Here is a 16,514-nt window from a genome sequence, read left to right as displayed (position 1 = left end):
TGAAGGTAATATAGATTCTGAAGTCTTGTAGTTGGTTTCCTTTCCTCTTGTTTCCAGTGTAACAGCTTTACAACTCTAAAACAGATAGTTGGCATGCCAGAAATCTGACCTCCTAGATTTTATCATCTTGCTCTTATCTGTTCAATCAGATTGTAAACTCTTTAAGGGCGTGGATCTTTGCATTTGTACAAATTTATCAGATGCATCACTTAGCCCAGAATAGCAATTAAAAAGCATAAACTCAGGACACCTGGGTAGCTCAGTGGTTGAGCATCTGCCTTTGGCTCAGGTTGTGATCCTGGGGTCCTGGGATTGAGTCCCACACAGGGCTCCCCACAGGGAGTCTGCTTCTCCCTCTGCCTATGTCTCTGCCTCTCTCTGTGTGTTTCTCATGAATAAATAAATAAAATCTTTTTAAAAAATGCATAAACTCTCAAGACATTGCCTGGAATCTTGGTTCTACCACTTACCAGCTCTGTGAGATGGGATAAGTCACTCAGCACCCATCTGTAGAATAAGGAAAATGGTAGTATCTACTCTCCTTGGGTTATTACGGAAAGGGAGTGAATAAAGCACTTAGAACAGTACCAAAAAATATAGTGATTTTCAACAAAATGTTCATTATCTTATTGTTTTACACTTCAGTGTTCATCAAATATTTGGAGACTAATGAAAGATAAATTGTGTTAACACAAGAATAGAAGCATGCTTTGATTTTACCTGAACATGTGTTGTACCTCTCCATCACGGTGTTTTAGTCCTGAGTCTTGTTGAGTTCCTTGAGTATAAAATAAGATAGTAATACCTACTCATAAGGTTGTTGTAAAAAATTACTATAACTAGGTTGCCATTGGTAAGGGCTGAATCCGGTGCCTGACACATAATAAACACATAAGTAAATGCTATTCAGGAGACACAGTAGTAATGGTAGTATTAATGATAATGAGAGGCAGTAGCAGTCATGGTAGTGGTAGTGATGATAGTAATAATGGTAGTAACAGAGGCAGAAGTAGCATTTCATTTGTTTTTTTGTATGCCTGGAACATATCAGCAATTGAAAACAGCTTTATAAAGATTTTCTAAAGCTTGAAAATCTTTATGTGAGGGAAACACATAAAGATTTTCTAGACAATCTGAGAGAGGGATAGCTGAAGTCTTAGGAATGGATGAGGTGGCTTGGAGTAGGAGAACTGCCCGGCAGGTCCAGGGAATCTCAGGAAGGAAAGGAAAGGAGAAAGTAGAGGATGGTGGAGAGAGTGTAGTTCAAATTCTTACCCATCCACTCCAGAGATGGTGGGAGGAAGAAAATAACTTCTAAGATGGGAAGCTGTGATTAGAGAGTGCCAAATAATAAGTGAAAGTGGTCGAGGAAGATAGTGATCTACCTCAGCCCCCATTACCTCACTTGTCAACATTTTCCTTCTCTTCCCATCTTATCAGAATTCCTCTCCTTCCTTTTTTTTTTTTTTTTTTTAAGATTTTATTTATCTATTTGAGAGAAGGAGAGAAAGAGAGAGGGGGAGAAAGCACAGGAGTGTGCTTACGGAAAGGGAGTGAATAAAGCACTTAGTGTGGAGGAAGTGTGGAGGAAGAGGGGCATAGGGAGAGGGAGAAGCAGACTCCTCGCTGAGTGGGGAGCCCGACATGGGGCTCCATCCCAGGACCCTGGGATCATGACCTGAACCGAAGGCAGATGCTTAACTGACTGAGCCACCCAGGAACCCTACCTTCCCTTCTTTAACAGCTAGAAAAATTAATTTCGTTAGATACATGTATATATCTAACATACATATGTTTTGATACTATGAATTAGTGCTTTGGTCTCTTAAAACCAGTTGGCAGGGGCAGCCTGGGTGGCTCAGCAGTTTGGCGCTGCCTTCAGCCCAGGGTGCAGTCCTGGAGACCCAGGATCGAGTCCCGTGTTGGGCTCCCTGCATGGAGCCTGCTTCTCCCTCTGCCTGTCTCTGCCTCTCTCTCTCTCTCTCTGTGTGTATGTGTGTGTGTGTGTCTCTCATGAATAAATAAATAAAATCTTAAAAAAAAAAAACACAGTTTGCAGTACATCATGAAGAGAACATGGACATGCTGGAGAAAAATAAGTAGGCTTTTCAATTTAAGGAGCAAAGTACAGAGTGCAAGTTATACTGTGAAGCTGCATTTGACAGGAAAGAGTGGAATGTACCTTTACTCAACATATTTAGAATCCTTTGCTGAGCTCTCATACGTATCAGTACTTTAGAGAAAGAAATTTTTGAAATTGGTGAATCCACAAGTTATGTCCTAACTTTTATATATATTTTATATATGTTTGTTACTTTCCTTGAAAATTATATTATTCTAAGCATTTTTTTAAATGTGGAGGTTTTGTCCAAAGGCAGATCTTAATTTTTGCTTCAGCAATTCAGATAATATTGACTAACATCTAGTCAATTTGGATTTTTTTCAATGATTTAGTCATTTTGTCCCAAAGGAAACATAATTTTCTTGGCTTCCTATTTTTGCTGTAAGCAACCCACAAATTCTGTGCCTCAAACACCATCTTTAGCAATTAGAAATTAAAAATCATCCCTATACAGCTATACAGTAACACTATATTTATTTATTATTTTGATGTTTCTTTTTTCCGTCTCTGTGTACTGTTTTTAAATATGTAATTTAAACAGTATTCAAGAGTGTAAAATATAGCAACTATTGTACTTTAAATAATATGTAGAACAATGGACATTGATCTACAGCTACTTTGCTAAGAAGAGTCCCAAGGATACTATCTTAGGCATCTTCTAATTGTTATTGCCATTAAGCATCGCACATAGCCTTTTTAAAATTTATATTTTTTATTTATGATGCTTAAAAAATCAGTGGTTGTAATGCAGTATTAAATAGCTTCAATTAGTATATTTATTCTTTTTCCACTTCAGTCTTTAAAAAATCATAATAAACTCCCAGGAACCTTTACCCTGCAAATGACCTGATATGACATATTTGAACTTACAGTGAACTTTCACATGAACTTTCAGTTATCCTCTGAGAAATATAACAGATGGAAAATAGGCAGATTTTTCAAATATTTTCAGATGCAGTGCTTTGACATGTTTGACAGAGACAACGAGGCTGACTATCTCTTTCCAGTGTTTACTTTGTTGACCTTATTGTACTGGAGGCCGTTTTGTTACATTATCTGCCTGAATTAAGGGATTCAGCTATATTTTTCTTGGACCAGCATCTTGATTCTAAACCAGCATTTGTATATGTGCTTAAAGACGTAGCTAATTGGGTCATAAAATATAACAAATGTTAAGAGAACTTTATTGAGCTTATTGAAATAATATTGCTTCAAATCATTTAGATTCGAGGGGTTTTTAAAGACCCTTTTCCAATTTTAGACTATGAATCAGCTATAATATCCTTCACTTTGAATGGTTTGCAGCTAGAGATTCAGTTCAAAATGCACATGGTTTTTGAACGATCACTTGGGGAAAGAGAAGGGAAATTAAATGGAGCACCAACTATTGTTTCCCACTGCTATGTAGGAGATAGGCTCCTGAGAGCCTTGATTTAATCTTTGCAACTGTCTTCCCCAAGTGGTTATTTTACTCAGTTGCACAAGAGGAAAGGGAGACAGAGAGGTTGAGTAACTTGCCTGAGAAGACACAGCTAAACTGTGGAGTTAAATCTGGATCTCCCAGACTTTCAGTTCCTTTCTCTTGCAACAAGTTCCTGCTCCCAGGAACAAGATGTTTTATTTGGTCAAATAATGCTAAAGATAAAAGTGTAGAAAAAAAAAAAAAGATAAAAGTGTGATGATGCTGTAATATTTCTAGAATCTTTGTTTTGAGAATTTAAAGCATTTATCTGTTTGTATTCTTGCATAATTTTGTTATATAATTTAGATATAGAACTTGCAGAATGCTCTCAGTAATTTGAAGATAGTAACTGAGATTTTTGCTTCTCTTGAAAATTTCCTTTGTTTGCAAAAACCTATACACCTATTACATTTACCAAACAATGCATGTATATTATTTATTCACTGATATTTTTGACTGCAAGGGGGATCAGTGCTCCTAACCCCTGTGTTCTTCAAGGATCAAATATATTATAAAATCTTTTTACTTGTGTTATTTTGTTACCTGTTTAGAGGTCAGGGGGAAAGCTCATAAAATTCTCTCCATATGATAGAGTATTTAGTTAGGGATAAAGTTATGATTTCCTATAGAAAGTAAGCAGAAAACATGGTAGGGAGAGAGGCCACAGAGTATCTTTGGTTTCTTGATATTGATTAAAATTACTTGGTATATGTATATTCCCAAACTTATAAAATCACAATTCCTGTCCAAAACCAGGTACATATGGTGGCGCCATGGTTATGAAGCATCATAGAGGACTGTGGAGTAGCTGTTGAAGTATCAATACAAAGAACATATATCTGTATATTAAAAATAATGTTCTTATTTTAGATATTATATGTCCATGACAGAAAACATAAAATTTAGGCATACATGGTTTTTCATGTTATTGCTTTAAAACAGACTCTGAAAGCTATGAAGAAGTCATGCTTCCTCTAGAAATAAAATGTCAATTTAAAAAGGCAAACTGTTAACATAATTATATGCATACTAGTTAGGATTATTTTATTGCAAGTGACAGAAATGTAATTCAAAGTAGCATAAAAAAGGGTGGCAGTCATATGCAAACATAAATACCCATATTTAGATTATATTACATACTGTTGTTACATCTTTTTAAAAATATAACATTAGAAGCATTTCCTCATGATTAAATAATTTTACCTTTCACTGGTTTTTTGCTGTTCTCTATATTATTTCAAAAGTGTTCCATAGCATTCTGTTATCTGCATATTATCAAAGTTTATTTAACCATTCCATTCTTATCTGACATTTAGATTCTTCCCAGTAGCATGTTTCCTAAGTCTCCACCCACTTAGAAGAAAAAGCTTAATTGGAAGCTTAGAAGTAAACTTTAAAGCCCTTAACATATTTCTCTAAATTCAGAGATATAATCTTATACCCCCCCACACACAATTTGTTATTAAAGCTTTTACTTTATCTCTGTGAAGTACAGTATTTCATTTAAAAAAAAAGATAACTTTATTTACCTATACACTTAGAATACATAATAGTTTCTAATCAATAGTTAATGTGATCCAACTGGTCAGAATGGCTAAAATGAATAACTCAGGAAACAACAGATGTTGATGAGGTTGCAGAACCCTCTTACACTGCTGGTGGGAATGCAAACTGGTGCAGCCACTCTGGGAAACAGTATGGATGTTCCTCAAAAAGTTAAAAACAGAACTACCCTACAACCCAACAATTGTACTGCTAGGTATTTTTCTAAGGAATACAAAAATAGTGATTCAAAGGGGTACATTGCATCCCAATGTTTATAGCAGCAATGTCCAGAACAGTCAAAATATGGAAAAAGCCCAGATGCCTATCGACAGATCAATGGAAAAAGAAGATGTGGTATATGTATATGCAATGGAATGTACTTGGCCAACAGAAAGAACAAAATCTTGCCATTTGCAGTGATGTGGATGCAACTAGAGGGTAAATTATGCTAAGCAAAATATGTCCGTCAGAGAAAGACAAATACATATTATTTCATTCATATGTGGAATTTAAGAAACAATCAGATGAACATAGGGGAAAGGAAGGAAAAATAAATAAGATAAAAACAGAGAGGGAGGCAAACCATAACAAACTCTTAATCATAGGAAGCAAACTGAGGGTTGCTGGTGGGGAGGGGAGCTGAAGGGGGAAACTGTGATATCAGGGCATTAAGGAGGGTATTGGCTGGAATTAGCACTGGGTGCTAGATAAGACTGATGAATCACTAAATTCTACCCCTGAAACTAATAATACTCTATATATTAACTAAATGGATCTTAAAGAAAAAAATTATTTATTTATTTATTTTAAGATTTTATTTATTTATTCATGATAGACATAGAGAGAGAGAGAGAGAGAGAGAGGCAGAGACACAGGCAGAGGGAGAAGCAGGCTCCATGCCAGGAACCTGACGCGGAACTTGATTCTGGGACTCCAGGATTGCGCCCTGGGCCAAAGGCACTAAACCACTGAGCCACTCAGGGATCCCCATTAAAGAAAAAACTTTAAAAAATAATTATGTGATCCATTCTAGGGCATATCATTGTTGACATGGGTTAATATCATTGTTTATATTGGTCACCTTGTGTTGGCAGGTAAGTGCTTATTACTGATGACTTTGGAGCAACTGCTGTCTGCACAATGTGGGGTCCGAAGCAACTGAAAAGGGAAGGAGAAAAGTTGAATGTATATTGAAAAGGTTTGTACATGAAACAAAAAGATGGATTTTCCAGTCTAAATGTAATGCATGTTAATGATCAAATTATTTCACAAGGATCATTATTATAATGACTTGACATTTTCCCCTAAAGTCCCCAATGTAAAGTGGAGACTTTACATTGTGTACATTGTGTAGTAAGTGGAGGGTGCTATTGATGATACAAAAGAGCCCAGTCCCAACAGTTCTTCAGTTTAGTATGCTTAGATAAACAAGCAAGTATTATAAAAGTTTTATGGATACTAGCTTCTACTTGAAAAGCTACACATTTTTTTTCCTCTTCACTTAGAGATGATGTTTGGAAAGGTAACAAGTGATAGAATCAAAGCAATAGACCCTTTGACAGATCATATGGTACATCTAACTGTTTTTGTCTCTGGATATCACTTAGTTTGTCCCAGAAAGTTCTCTTTTCTTTAAACATATCCAGATAAAGAAATGTCATATTTTTGTAGCCAAATTTAATTATCTAACAACTTTTATGATATTTTTGATACTAGGACCAAATCACATCTTACAGTAGTGATGCTTCCTACCATGTCATGTGGTTAAAGATTCAAGCCCTTATAAATAAAAATAAGTAAGTGTTGTTGATAGGTATGAAAAGAAAATCTAGTGCTAATATCTTCTTTCAGAGGGAGGGATTCATAAAATGATTTCATTTTTTATCAACAATGATGATCAAAAATATTTAAAAATACAAAAAAATAGAAACCAGAAGATGAGAGAAAATAGCCTGTGATCGATCGCATCACTTAGGAGAGAGTCAAAATGTCTATAAATTAAAGATGTAAGATAATTTCAACTTGCATTTTTAAGACTACCTACATTATTAATTAATTAGTTAGTTCTCTCTTTCAACCTTTAAGTCCCTTTCAACATGGCAGTGACTGCTGGGCCCTGGCTATGTAGTTATGAGTAGGTCAGACAAGGTAATTCAAGGTATCCTCATGGAGTTTGGTATATGGATAGACATTAAGGTGATAGCCCACAAGTAGAATGGAAAAATACTTTGAAGAAATATTAAAGGGTGTTATTAAAAAAAGAATAATGTAGGAGTATAATTTAAATTTAGCAGCTAACGAAGGCTTTACAAAGTGATGTTTGAACAAAGAAGCCTGAAAGATGAGTGCCTTCTTCGGCACCTAAATAAAATAAAAGCAGTGAAAACATAGTTCTGTGTCACGTATCTAGCACATATTACTCAGTAAGTATTGTTGAAGGAATGAATGACTCTTCCAAAAATCAGAAAGTAAAGCGAAGATTAAAACAGAAAGCATAAAGCAAGATTTCATAAGCTAAGTCAAAATCATTGGTTGTACAAATAAACGTAAATGCTATAAACTGCTCAATTAAAAGGTAAAGTCTCTTAGAATAGATTAAAATTAAAGTCCAACTATGTATTATGATGTGCATTGAAACCAAACAATGCAAAAAAAAAAAAAGAAAAGAAAAAAGAAAGAAACCAAACAATGCAAGAAAGCCAGAAGAGTAAGTGAAGAACAAGACGGAAAAGGAGAAAGAGAATGACAAGGGAAAAAATAGAGAATGATGAACGGAAGATAGAATTCAGGTGGCATAAAACGTGTCATTCACAATGAAGATAATGTGGTCAAGCACTTTCAGGAAACAGTGTTAAGACATTTAAGTCAAAACTATTAGATACCTAAAGAGAAAGAGAGAAATATAATTCCTGTGGAGGATTTTCACATCTTTATATTTATTGAGTTAAGTAATAATGATTGTTTATTACTATTATTTATTATTAGATAGATGATTAAAAAGAACAGAGAATATTGGGATAATATGAAAGTTGAATTAATAGCTACAGATAGAACATTCTTGCCCACAAAACAAATATGCATCTTGTTACCAACCATCCTCAAAGCTACCTTAATCTGTTTCAGAAAGTAGAAATTTTATAGACCACGTTCTTTGATCATATGAAATACACTGAATTAATAACAAACTTTCAGAGGCAACAGAACCCCCAAACTCTAGTATCTAAGAAATGTAAAAAGTACTTGCATGTGTAATTATTGTATCAAAGAGGAAATCTTCAATTTTAGACTGTTTAGAAAATAAGGACAGTGAGGCTATAACACACCAAATGTTGTGGTTTGAAGCTAAAGCTATATTCGAGAGTGACTTGGTAGCCTTAAAATGCCCGATTGCGCTGGCCCCTTTAACTGTGGTTGTTGTTGACATCCAAAACAGGTGACCTCGATGGAGAACAAAAGCTAAGGCAATGTTGGAATTCAGCCACTGTAGATTCATGAATATTTTCTTCTTCTCCTTGTCCTTTAATGATTCTGATTTAAGGAGAAAACAAAAATCTCATTTGGTCCTTGAATACTTGCTGACCTCTCTTTTTTTATCATGGACACAGCCAGCTAGCAGCAGGCTCAGACCATTCCACAGAAAACAGTATTTGGCTGGAATCTGGTAATGATAACTTGTTTTTACTATATTTATTTACTTATTTTTGATTACTGAAGTACAGCTGATGTACAATGTTATATTATTTACAGATATACAGCATAGTGATTCAGCAATTCTAGACATTACTCAGTGTTCACTACCATAAGTGTAGTCACCATACAACATTTTCACAATATTATTGACTATATTTCGTATGCTGTGCTTCTCATCTCCATAACTTATTTATTTTATAACTGGAAATTTGTACCTCTTAATCCCATTCACTTTTAAAAAAATCATATCCTTTGCTGCAGAACTCATCTTATGTGTGAACACACTGGTGTGCAAGATTACGATGAGGTTCACCTTCAGATTTTAGGATCTGAAGAAACATATGGAACACAAGCTAAAACAAATGTAAATGGAGTAAGTAAAATACAAGATTACCATTCCAAAGTAAAAGAATCGGCTGGAATATTCTTAATCACTTATGTATGAAAGTATTTAGTATAAAGACCAACCTAGCTAAGTTTTAATGGGTTATAAATTTTGGGCTACTACTATTTGATAGGGTGTATTTTTTTTTCAAATAAATAATTCTATAACAAGCTGCTTATTCAGTTTGAATTTCCTAAATGCCTATGGCAAAACTCTCCCCAATTCCGTTCTTTTCCTTTCTTGTTCCACCTTTGATATTTAAGATATGTTCAGGCTCTTGAGTGTCACACATACGGTTCTCTTAAAAAGTTTTTAGAGAACTATAGATACTTAAATTTTTAACTTCTAACTACTTCTTAATACATGTTGTTTTTTAGCAGTAAGAAATAATATTTCTTCCATTCTTGTTGGAAGATTTCTAGATATTCCCTAGAAAAGGAATCAGAGACTCAGCATTGTTTTTGCTAACATTAAAAAAAAAAAAATCAACACAGGGGCACCTGGGTTGCTCAGTCTATTAAGCATCTGACTCTAGATCTCAGCTCAGGTTATAATCTCAGGGTCATGAGTTCAAGCCCCATGTTGGGTTCCACATTGGGCATGGAGCCTATGCAAATTAATTAATTAATTAAAAATAAATAAATCAATGTATAAAGTATGTCAAAATCTATTACTACTACCCATTACAAATCAATTTCATTAATCTAATTTAATTCAAGGCATTTTGAGATTATGTTGTAAAATGTGAATGGCCACATTCAATAAAATGAAGTATGATCAATGTCTCATTAGATTCTGGATAATTAATTTGACCTAATCCAGGTACTTTCTTTCCCTATCCATATATTTATTCCCAGCAACATTATTATAGATGTGTCTTATCTAAATTTTTTATTTACAAGTTTAACCGTTTGAATAATTTTTTAGGACATTTTAACTCCTATAGTCACACCCACAAAGGTTTGACCATATTGTTATTCTGGATTATTTGTAGATATTTTGGTGTGTAATGATTGCTTTCACTTAATAAACGTTAATAAAAGATGGGAAAGTATGGGAAACAATTATGACAATGTAGCAACTGCACTAAGTGAGAGGGTAGTGTGTGCCAGGCACTGCTCCCAGTGCTCTACTTGTGTTTTCATTTAGCCCTCACCACAACCCTTTTAGATAGATCTGTTAGTATTTCTATTTTGTAAGTGAGGAAACTGAGACACAGAGAGCTTGAGTAATTTGAGGGCAAACAGCCAATGAGGGGCAGGGCCAGATTTTGAACTCCCTGTAGTCTAGTTCAAGCTTCTGCACTTTTAACCTCTAGGAGCAAGACTTTTGTTTCAGTGTAGAGTCATTGAAAAAGCTCTAAAACCTGAATTATTGGGGCTTGGATAACATAAAAAGATAATTTATTAAATTTTTAAATGAGAAAAACAATATTGTTACTTGTAATCCCAGATGTGTTAAAATAAAATGGCTCCGTTTTCTGTGTCTTTACTGACACCCTCATCTAGGCATTTTCTCTTTTATACAAAATAGAAAGCTCAACAAGATATTGGCCAAATATTTTACTTTGACAAACTTTTTAGAGAATTCTTGGTTTCACAATTTTTGGGGTGTGTTATTCATTTCATTTTATAACTGCCCCCCGCACCCCGGCCCAAGTGCCAAGAACTCCTGTGTTTTATTTTGTGGACTAGTGTGTGGTGAGGATTTAAACTTAGGGGCTTTTTAGAATTATATGAGAAATTTTAGATGCTCGATAAAATCCAGAAACAGGAAGCAGGTGTCAAAGTGTAGATATTTCACTCTACAGAGAAATATGTGCTCTTTTAGTGGCTAGGTGGTTTAATTGCCATATTTAATTCACTGAATTAGACTTAATGAATGTAGAACTTAAGAGGAAAGGTTATTGTGAATGCTAACTTTTAAAAACATTAATTAATTTTTATTAATTTTTTTAAAATTTGAGTATAGTTGGGCACCTGGGTGGCTCAGTGGTTGAGCATCTGCCTTTGGCTCAGGTCATGATCCCAGAGTCCTGGTATCGAGTCCCACATCAGGCTCCCCATATGGAGCCTGCTTCTCCCTCTGCCTGTGTCTTTGCCTCTCTCTGTGTGTCTCTCATGAATAAATAAAATCTTTTAAAAAATAGAGTATAGTTGACACACAACGTTGCATTAGTTTCAGGAGTCCAACATAGTGATTCAGCTCCTCTATACATGATGCTCTGCTCGCCACAAGTGTAGCTACCATCTGAAAGCCAACTTTTAATCTGTTGTTTGGAAAGTGCTTTGTATTAAAAGATGCTTGAAAATAGTACCTGTGTCTGTTTTTCATGATGTTTCCATGAAGCTCAACTTAGTCACATAATTAAATTGTCAGATTCATTAAGTTGGCTTTAGGCTGAGAAATTGACAGTAAACAAAGGGGAAAAGTAGAAGTTTACTTTAATTATTGGTCATTAAAATAATTATGTCTTGCATTTGTCCTTGAAATGTTTCACATCTAATGCCATATTGTTTCATCATAGTAGCTCAGTGAAGTAGTTAAGAACCTGATAGCATCTGCATTTTACTAAAAAGGAAAATTAAGTTGTGGGGAAATGAACTGACTTAATGAAGGATGAGCAGGTCTTTAGAATCACAGACAGAACTAAACCTTAAACTTCCACTCCTTTCTAGTGACCTCCTAAATGGCCACACCTTTCAAAGAAAGTGATTGCTAAATCCTTAAAATTCTCAACCAAGATATGTTTATTTACAGTTATGTACTTTAATTCTGTTTCAAGCTAGGATAACTGAATTATTCTGTAATCTGTCCAATGGGGCACCTGGTGGCTCAGTGGGTTAGGCATCTGTCTTTGGCTCAGGTCATGACCTCAGGATCCTGGGATTGAGCCCCACATCGGGCTCCCTGCTCAGTGGGGAGTCTGCTTCTCCCTCTGCATCTCCCTCTCCTTCTCCCTGCTTGTGCTGTCAAATAAATAAATAAAAATCTTAAAAAAAAAAAACTGTCTGGTGGCTATAGATCATATATTCTGTAGTTTTTCTTTAAGAGAAATTGAGCTATAGCAATGATACACATATCATTTAAAATCATCTGTCATATGAAGAAAGTAATAGGCATCAATTAAATAAAAGAGAGAAAAAATGGAAAAAAACAAAGGGATTTGAAAAATACGATTCTAGTGATTCTTTCAAGCTGTCATTACCGTATGTATATACCATATATTCCCAAGATAAAATTTATTATTATTAACTTGTGAAGGACTAAGAGTGTTATCATTTAATAAGGTGTTTATTTTTGTGAACATGCACAGCATAATTGGGAAAACCTATAATAATAAACTCTTTATAGTGATCATGCAAGTCAGAGATAATTATATGGTCCAGAAAAATATCTTCTTTCATGTATGCAAATACAGGCTTGTGTCATATTTTGAGGTATGCATTTGTTTATTTCTACTTTTTGTTCTAAGGTCTTCGAGAAGCAGTCCTTTGACTTTCAGTACGTCATAAACAGAAGAAGGCAGTGGAAATTTTTTTTTTTAGGAGAAATTGCACAAGCAGGGACTGGAATGAGTAAATATGAATATTTTTACAGTTATAGCTCTAAGAATCCCTTATTTTCTTATCATTATCATCAATTATAATATTCATTAGTTGGCCCTTCTGCACTTGGCAGTGTGTGCCAAGGGCCGTGCTGTATTCATGGCCCTTTTGCCTTTCAGGATTTGAATACCTTTACTCATTTGTTGTATATATGCTCTCTGTCATGACATTTATTTCAAGTTTATCAAAAATTTTAAAACATCTTGATATTAAGTATAACCATATGTGTTTGCCCATTATGTGTTTGCCAAATGATGGGTTTAGGGAATAGTCCCAAACAAAGCAACCTGGTGATGTTTATTTTGGGTTTGCTCTGCCCATGCCACCACCCCCATCCTGTGTACTCTTTCCCTCACATCAGGATCCCATTTCCCAAGACCTATATTTTCTTTCTCAGTGCCCTCTGAACAGGTCTCAGGTGTCCTGTGCCATGCCATCTCCAGGCACACAGAGTTTCTTTCTTACATTGGTTTTGTGTTCACCTCACGAATGAAATGGGCCTGCGTGCTCCCAAGACCAGGTCTCTTAAGGTTTCAGTTCTGCTAATACAATGAACTCATTCATTCATTGGGACATAACATATGAAAGGCTTTGAAATCCTACATTTCACATATGGAGAAATTGGGGCTTTGAGAGGTGAAGTGGGTAAAATGAGAAAGTAAGAACCCTTCTTTGGCTCCCAAGAAGAGAAGTAAAATTTTCTAGAAATGTTAGTGTCATGGGGAAAAGTTCTGTTCTTTTTCCACTTCTTACTTTTTCCCTACCAACATTTAAAAGTGGAAGAAGAATTGAATTTTGACTATGCAAAACTTACACCTTAAAATTAAAACAAAGCCAGAATCAATAAGTGGGAATACGTTAAACTAAAAAGCTTCTGCACAGCAAAGAAATGATCAATAAAACGAGAAGGTGACCCATGGAATGGGAGAAGATATTTGCAAGCCACATATCTGATAAGGGGATAATATTCCAAGTATATAAGGAACTTTTTGTAACTCAATAGCAAAAAAACCCCAGACAATCCAATTTAAAAATCAGTAGAGGACTTGAACATTTTTCCAAAGATGGCATATGAATGCCCAATAAATATATGAAAAAGCGTTCAACATCACTAACATCAGGGGAATGCAAATCAAAACCACAATAAGGGGTGCCTTTGTGGCTTAACGGTTGAGCATCTGCCTTTGGCTCAGGTCGTGATCCCGGGGTCCTGGGATCGAGTCCCACATCAGGCTCCCTGCAGGGAGCCTGCTTCTCCTTCTGTCTATGTCTCTGCCTCTCTCTGTGTGTTTCTCATGAATGAATAAATAAAATCTTCAAAAAAGTCACAATGGGTATTATCAAAATGACAGGCAATAACAAATGATGCAGAGGAAAGAGAGCCCTTGTGCACTGTTGGTGAGAATATAAATTGGTGCAGCCACTCTGAACAACAGTATGGAAGCTCCTCAAAGAATTAAAACTAGAACCACCCTGTGATCCAGTAATCCTGCTTCTAGGGATATATTACACAGTAAAATCCCTATCTCAGATAGATATAGACGCCCCCATATTCACTGCAGCATTATTTACAATAGTCATAACATGGAAACAACCTAAGTGTCCATTGACAGAAAAACGGATAAAGAAAATGTGGTATATAGACACAATAGAGTATTATTCGGCCATAAAAAAGAATGAAAGAACAACAACAAAAAAAGAAGTTCTGCCATTTGTGACACCATGAATGGACCTATGCTGAGTGAAATAATCCATATTGAGAAAGACAAATACTTACATGTGAAATCTAAAAACATCAAACTCCTAGAAACGGGAATAGAATGATGACTGTGAGGGGCTGAGTGTAGGGGAAATGGGGAGATACTGGTCAAAGGGCACAAACTTTCAGTTATGGCATAAGTAAATTCCAGAAATCTAATGTACAACATGGTGACAATAGCTGACAATACTGTATCGTATACCCCAAAGTTGCTATGAAAGGAGAGCTTTAATTTTCTCACCATAACAACAAAATGGTAATTACGTGAGGAGAGAGATGTGCTAACTAACCTTGTTGGGGTAAACACTTCACAATATATACAAACATCAAATCATCACATTATTCACCTTAATCTTACACAATGTTCTATGTCAGTTCTGTTTCACCAAAGCTGGATATAAATTGGAATGAGAAACACGTTATGGAAATAGCAGAGGCATATTCACTGTAAAGCTAATGAAGATTAACCTCTAGGGTCCCTCACTTATCTGGACCCTCCAAGGTGCTACCATTGTGCTCACAGAGCCAGATATTCTTGTAAATTTGGTAAGAGTGAGATATTTTATCTGCAAGACTGTTATCTCTTTAGTACCTTCACCACCACCACCTTAACTACCCTTTTGCCAAACTTTTCCACGTATACTTATGTGCCTCCCAGGCTGTTCTGTGTGTGTGATTGTTAGCCTTGGCGGAGACTGTGCTGCCATGGGAATCTCTCTACCTCAGCCACACCAACTCACCGAATTTCCTGATATTGAAGGTAGAACCAGAAGTTTGGCTGCTGTGTGAATGATCTTTAGTCCCTGGCACCAGAAGTACATGGGTAGTGGAGGAGAAACAGGTTTGAAAGATACGCAGTCAGAGGTCAATCCATATGTGGAAAATTCTTTCAATCATTAGATGTGTAAAAATTTATTAAACTTAAAATTCGTGCTCGCTTCGGCAGCACATAAACTTAAAATTCACTAGGCACATAAGCAGATGTTTCAATTCTCCTTATCACCTTGTCAAAACTAGAAGTTCTCCCCTTCAGATATGTAGTCTGCAATAAAGCATTTTAACTATAAAAGTATCCCAAAGTAAAATTATTTTTCATATTTTTCTATGTGAGATCAATAGACATTTTTTATCAGGAGGTAAATTGTAACAAATTTTCAGATCACATCAAAAGTAATAATTCATTGAGAGAGATAAATTTCAAATAGAAAAGGATAAGTTGAACCCAATTAATGAAGAGTAATAAATTATATGAACATATTGGAAAAAATACTTAATTTTCTTGATGATTTGACGACAAATACTGATACCCACAAAATAGCATAAAAGTCACCCCGCTATAATGAATCATCATTGAGAAACTGATTGTTGTAAAGTATTTAACTTGCATAAGAAAATCGAAATGCGGGGCACCTGGGTGGTTCAGTAGTTGAGCATCTGCCTCGGGCTCAGGTTGTGATCTGGGGATCCAGGATGAAGTCCCACATCGGGCTCCCCGCAGGGAGCCTGCTTCTCCCTCTACCTGTGTCTCTGCTTCTCTCTGTCTCTCATGAATAAATAAATAAAATCTTAAAAAAAAAAAAAGAGTTCTCAGCTTTCTGCTTTCAGTGTCTGTGCCTTCACTGCTCAAAGTCCATGTTCAGCAATCTGGCTCCTCATTGGCGATTACAGCACCCCATTCCTAGGTACCTACTTCTGTTTAGGTTAAGGTTCTTGGCTTCAAACAGAATTCTAGCTAGTTTAAGCAGAAAGAGATTTCTTGAAGGTTATTAGTAGCTCCCAGAATCTTGGGAGAGCCATAGAACCAATTCAGGATCTCACTGAGTCAAAAACAAACAAAACAGTCAAGGAAATGATTGATCAATCATATATCAAAAACAGTTCTGAATGATTAATAAATGCTTAATATATATATATATATATATATATATATATATATATATATA

At 35.4% G+C, this 16,514-nt stretch overlaps 1 long non-coding RNA gene across 1 annotated transcript in view; it reads right to left on the bottom strand.

Moving 5' to 3' along the window:
- Window positions 1-16,042, bottom strand: part of LOC121480923 — a 37,411-nt gene extending 21,369 nt beyond the window's left edge. Inside the window, exons 1-2 of the long non-coding RNA XR_005985148.1 lie at window positions 15,982-16,042; window positions 15,312-15,374 (exon numbers count right to left, since the gene is read on the bottom strand). This is a non-coding gene — a long non-coding RNA (uncharacterized LOC121480923). The remainder of the gene's footprint in view (window positions 1-15,311; window positions 15,375-15,981) is intronic.
- Window positions 16,043-16,514: the final 472 nt, after the last annotated feature.

This window comes from Vulpes lagopus, chromosome 23 (genome assembly GCF_018345385.1).
Source record: "Vulpes lagopus strain Blue_001 chromosome 23, ASM1834538v1, whole genome shotgun sequence".
NCBI classification, from domain to species: domain Eukaryota; kingdom Metazoa; phylum Chordata; class Mammalia; order Carnivora; family Canidae; genus Vulpes; species Vulpes lagopus.
The sequence above is the reverse complement of the archived record's forward strand: the minus strand, read 5'-3'. Positions and strand labels throughout refer to the sequence as shown.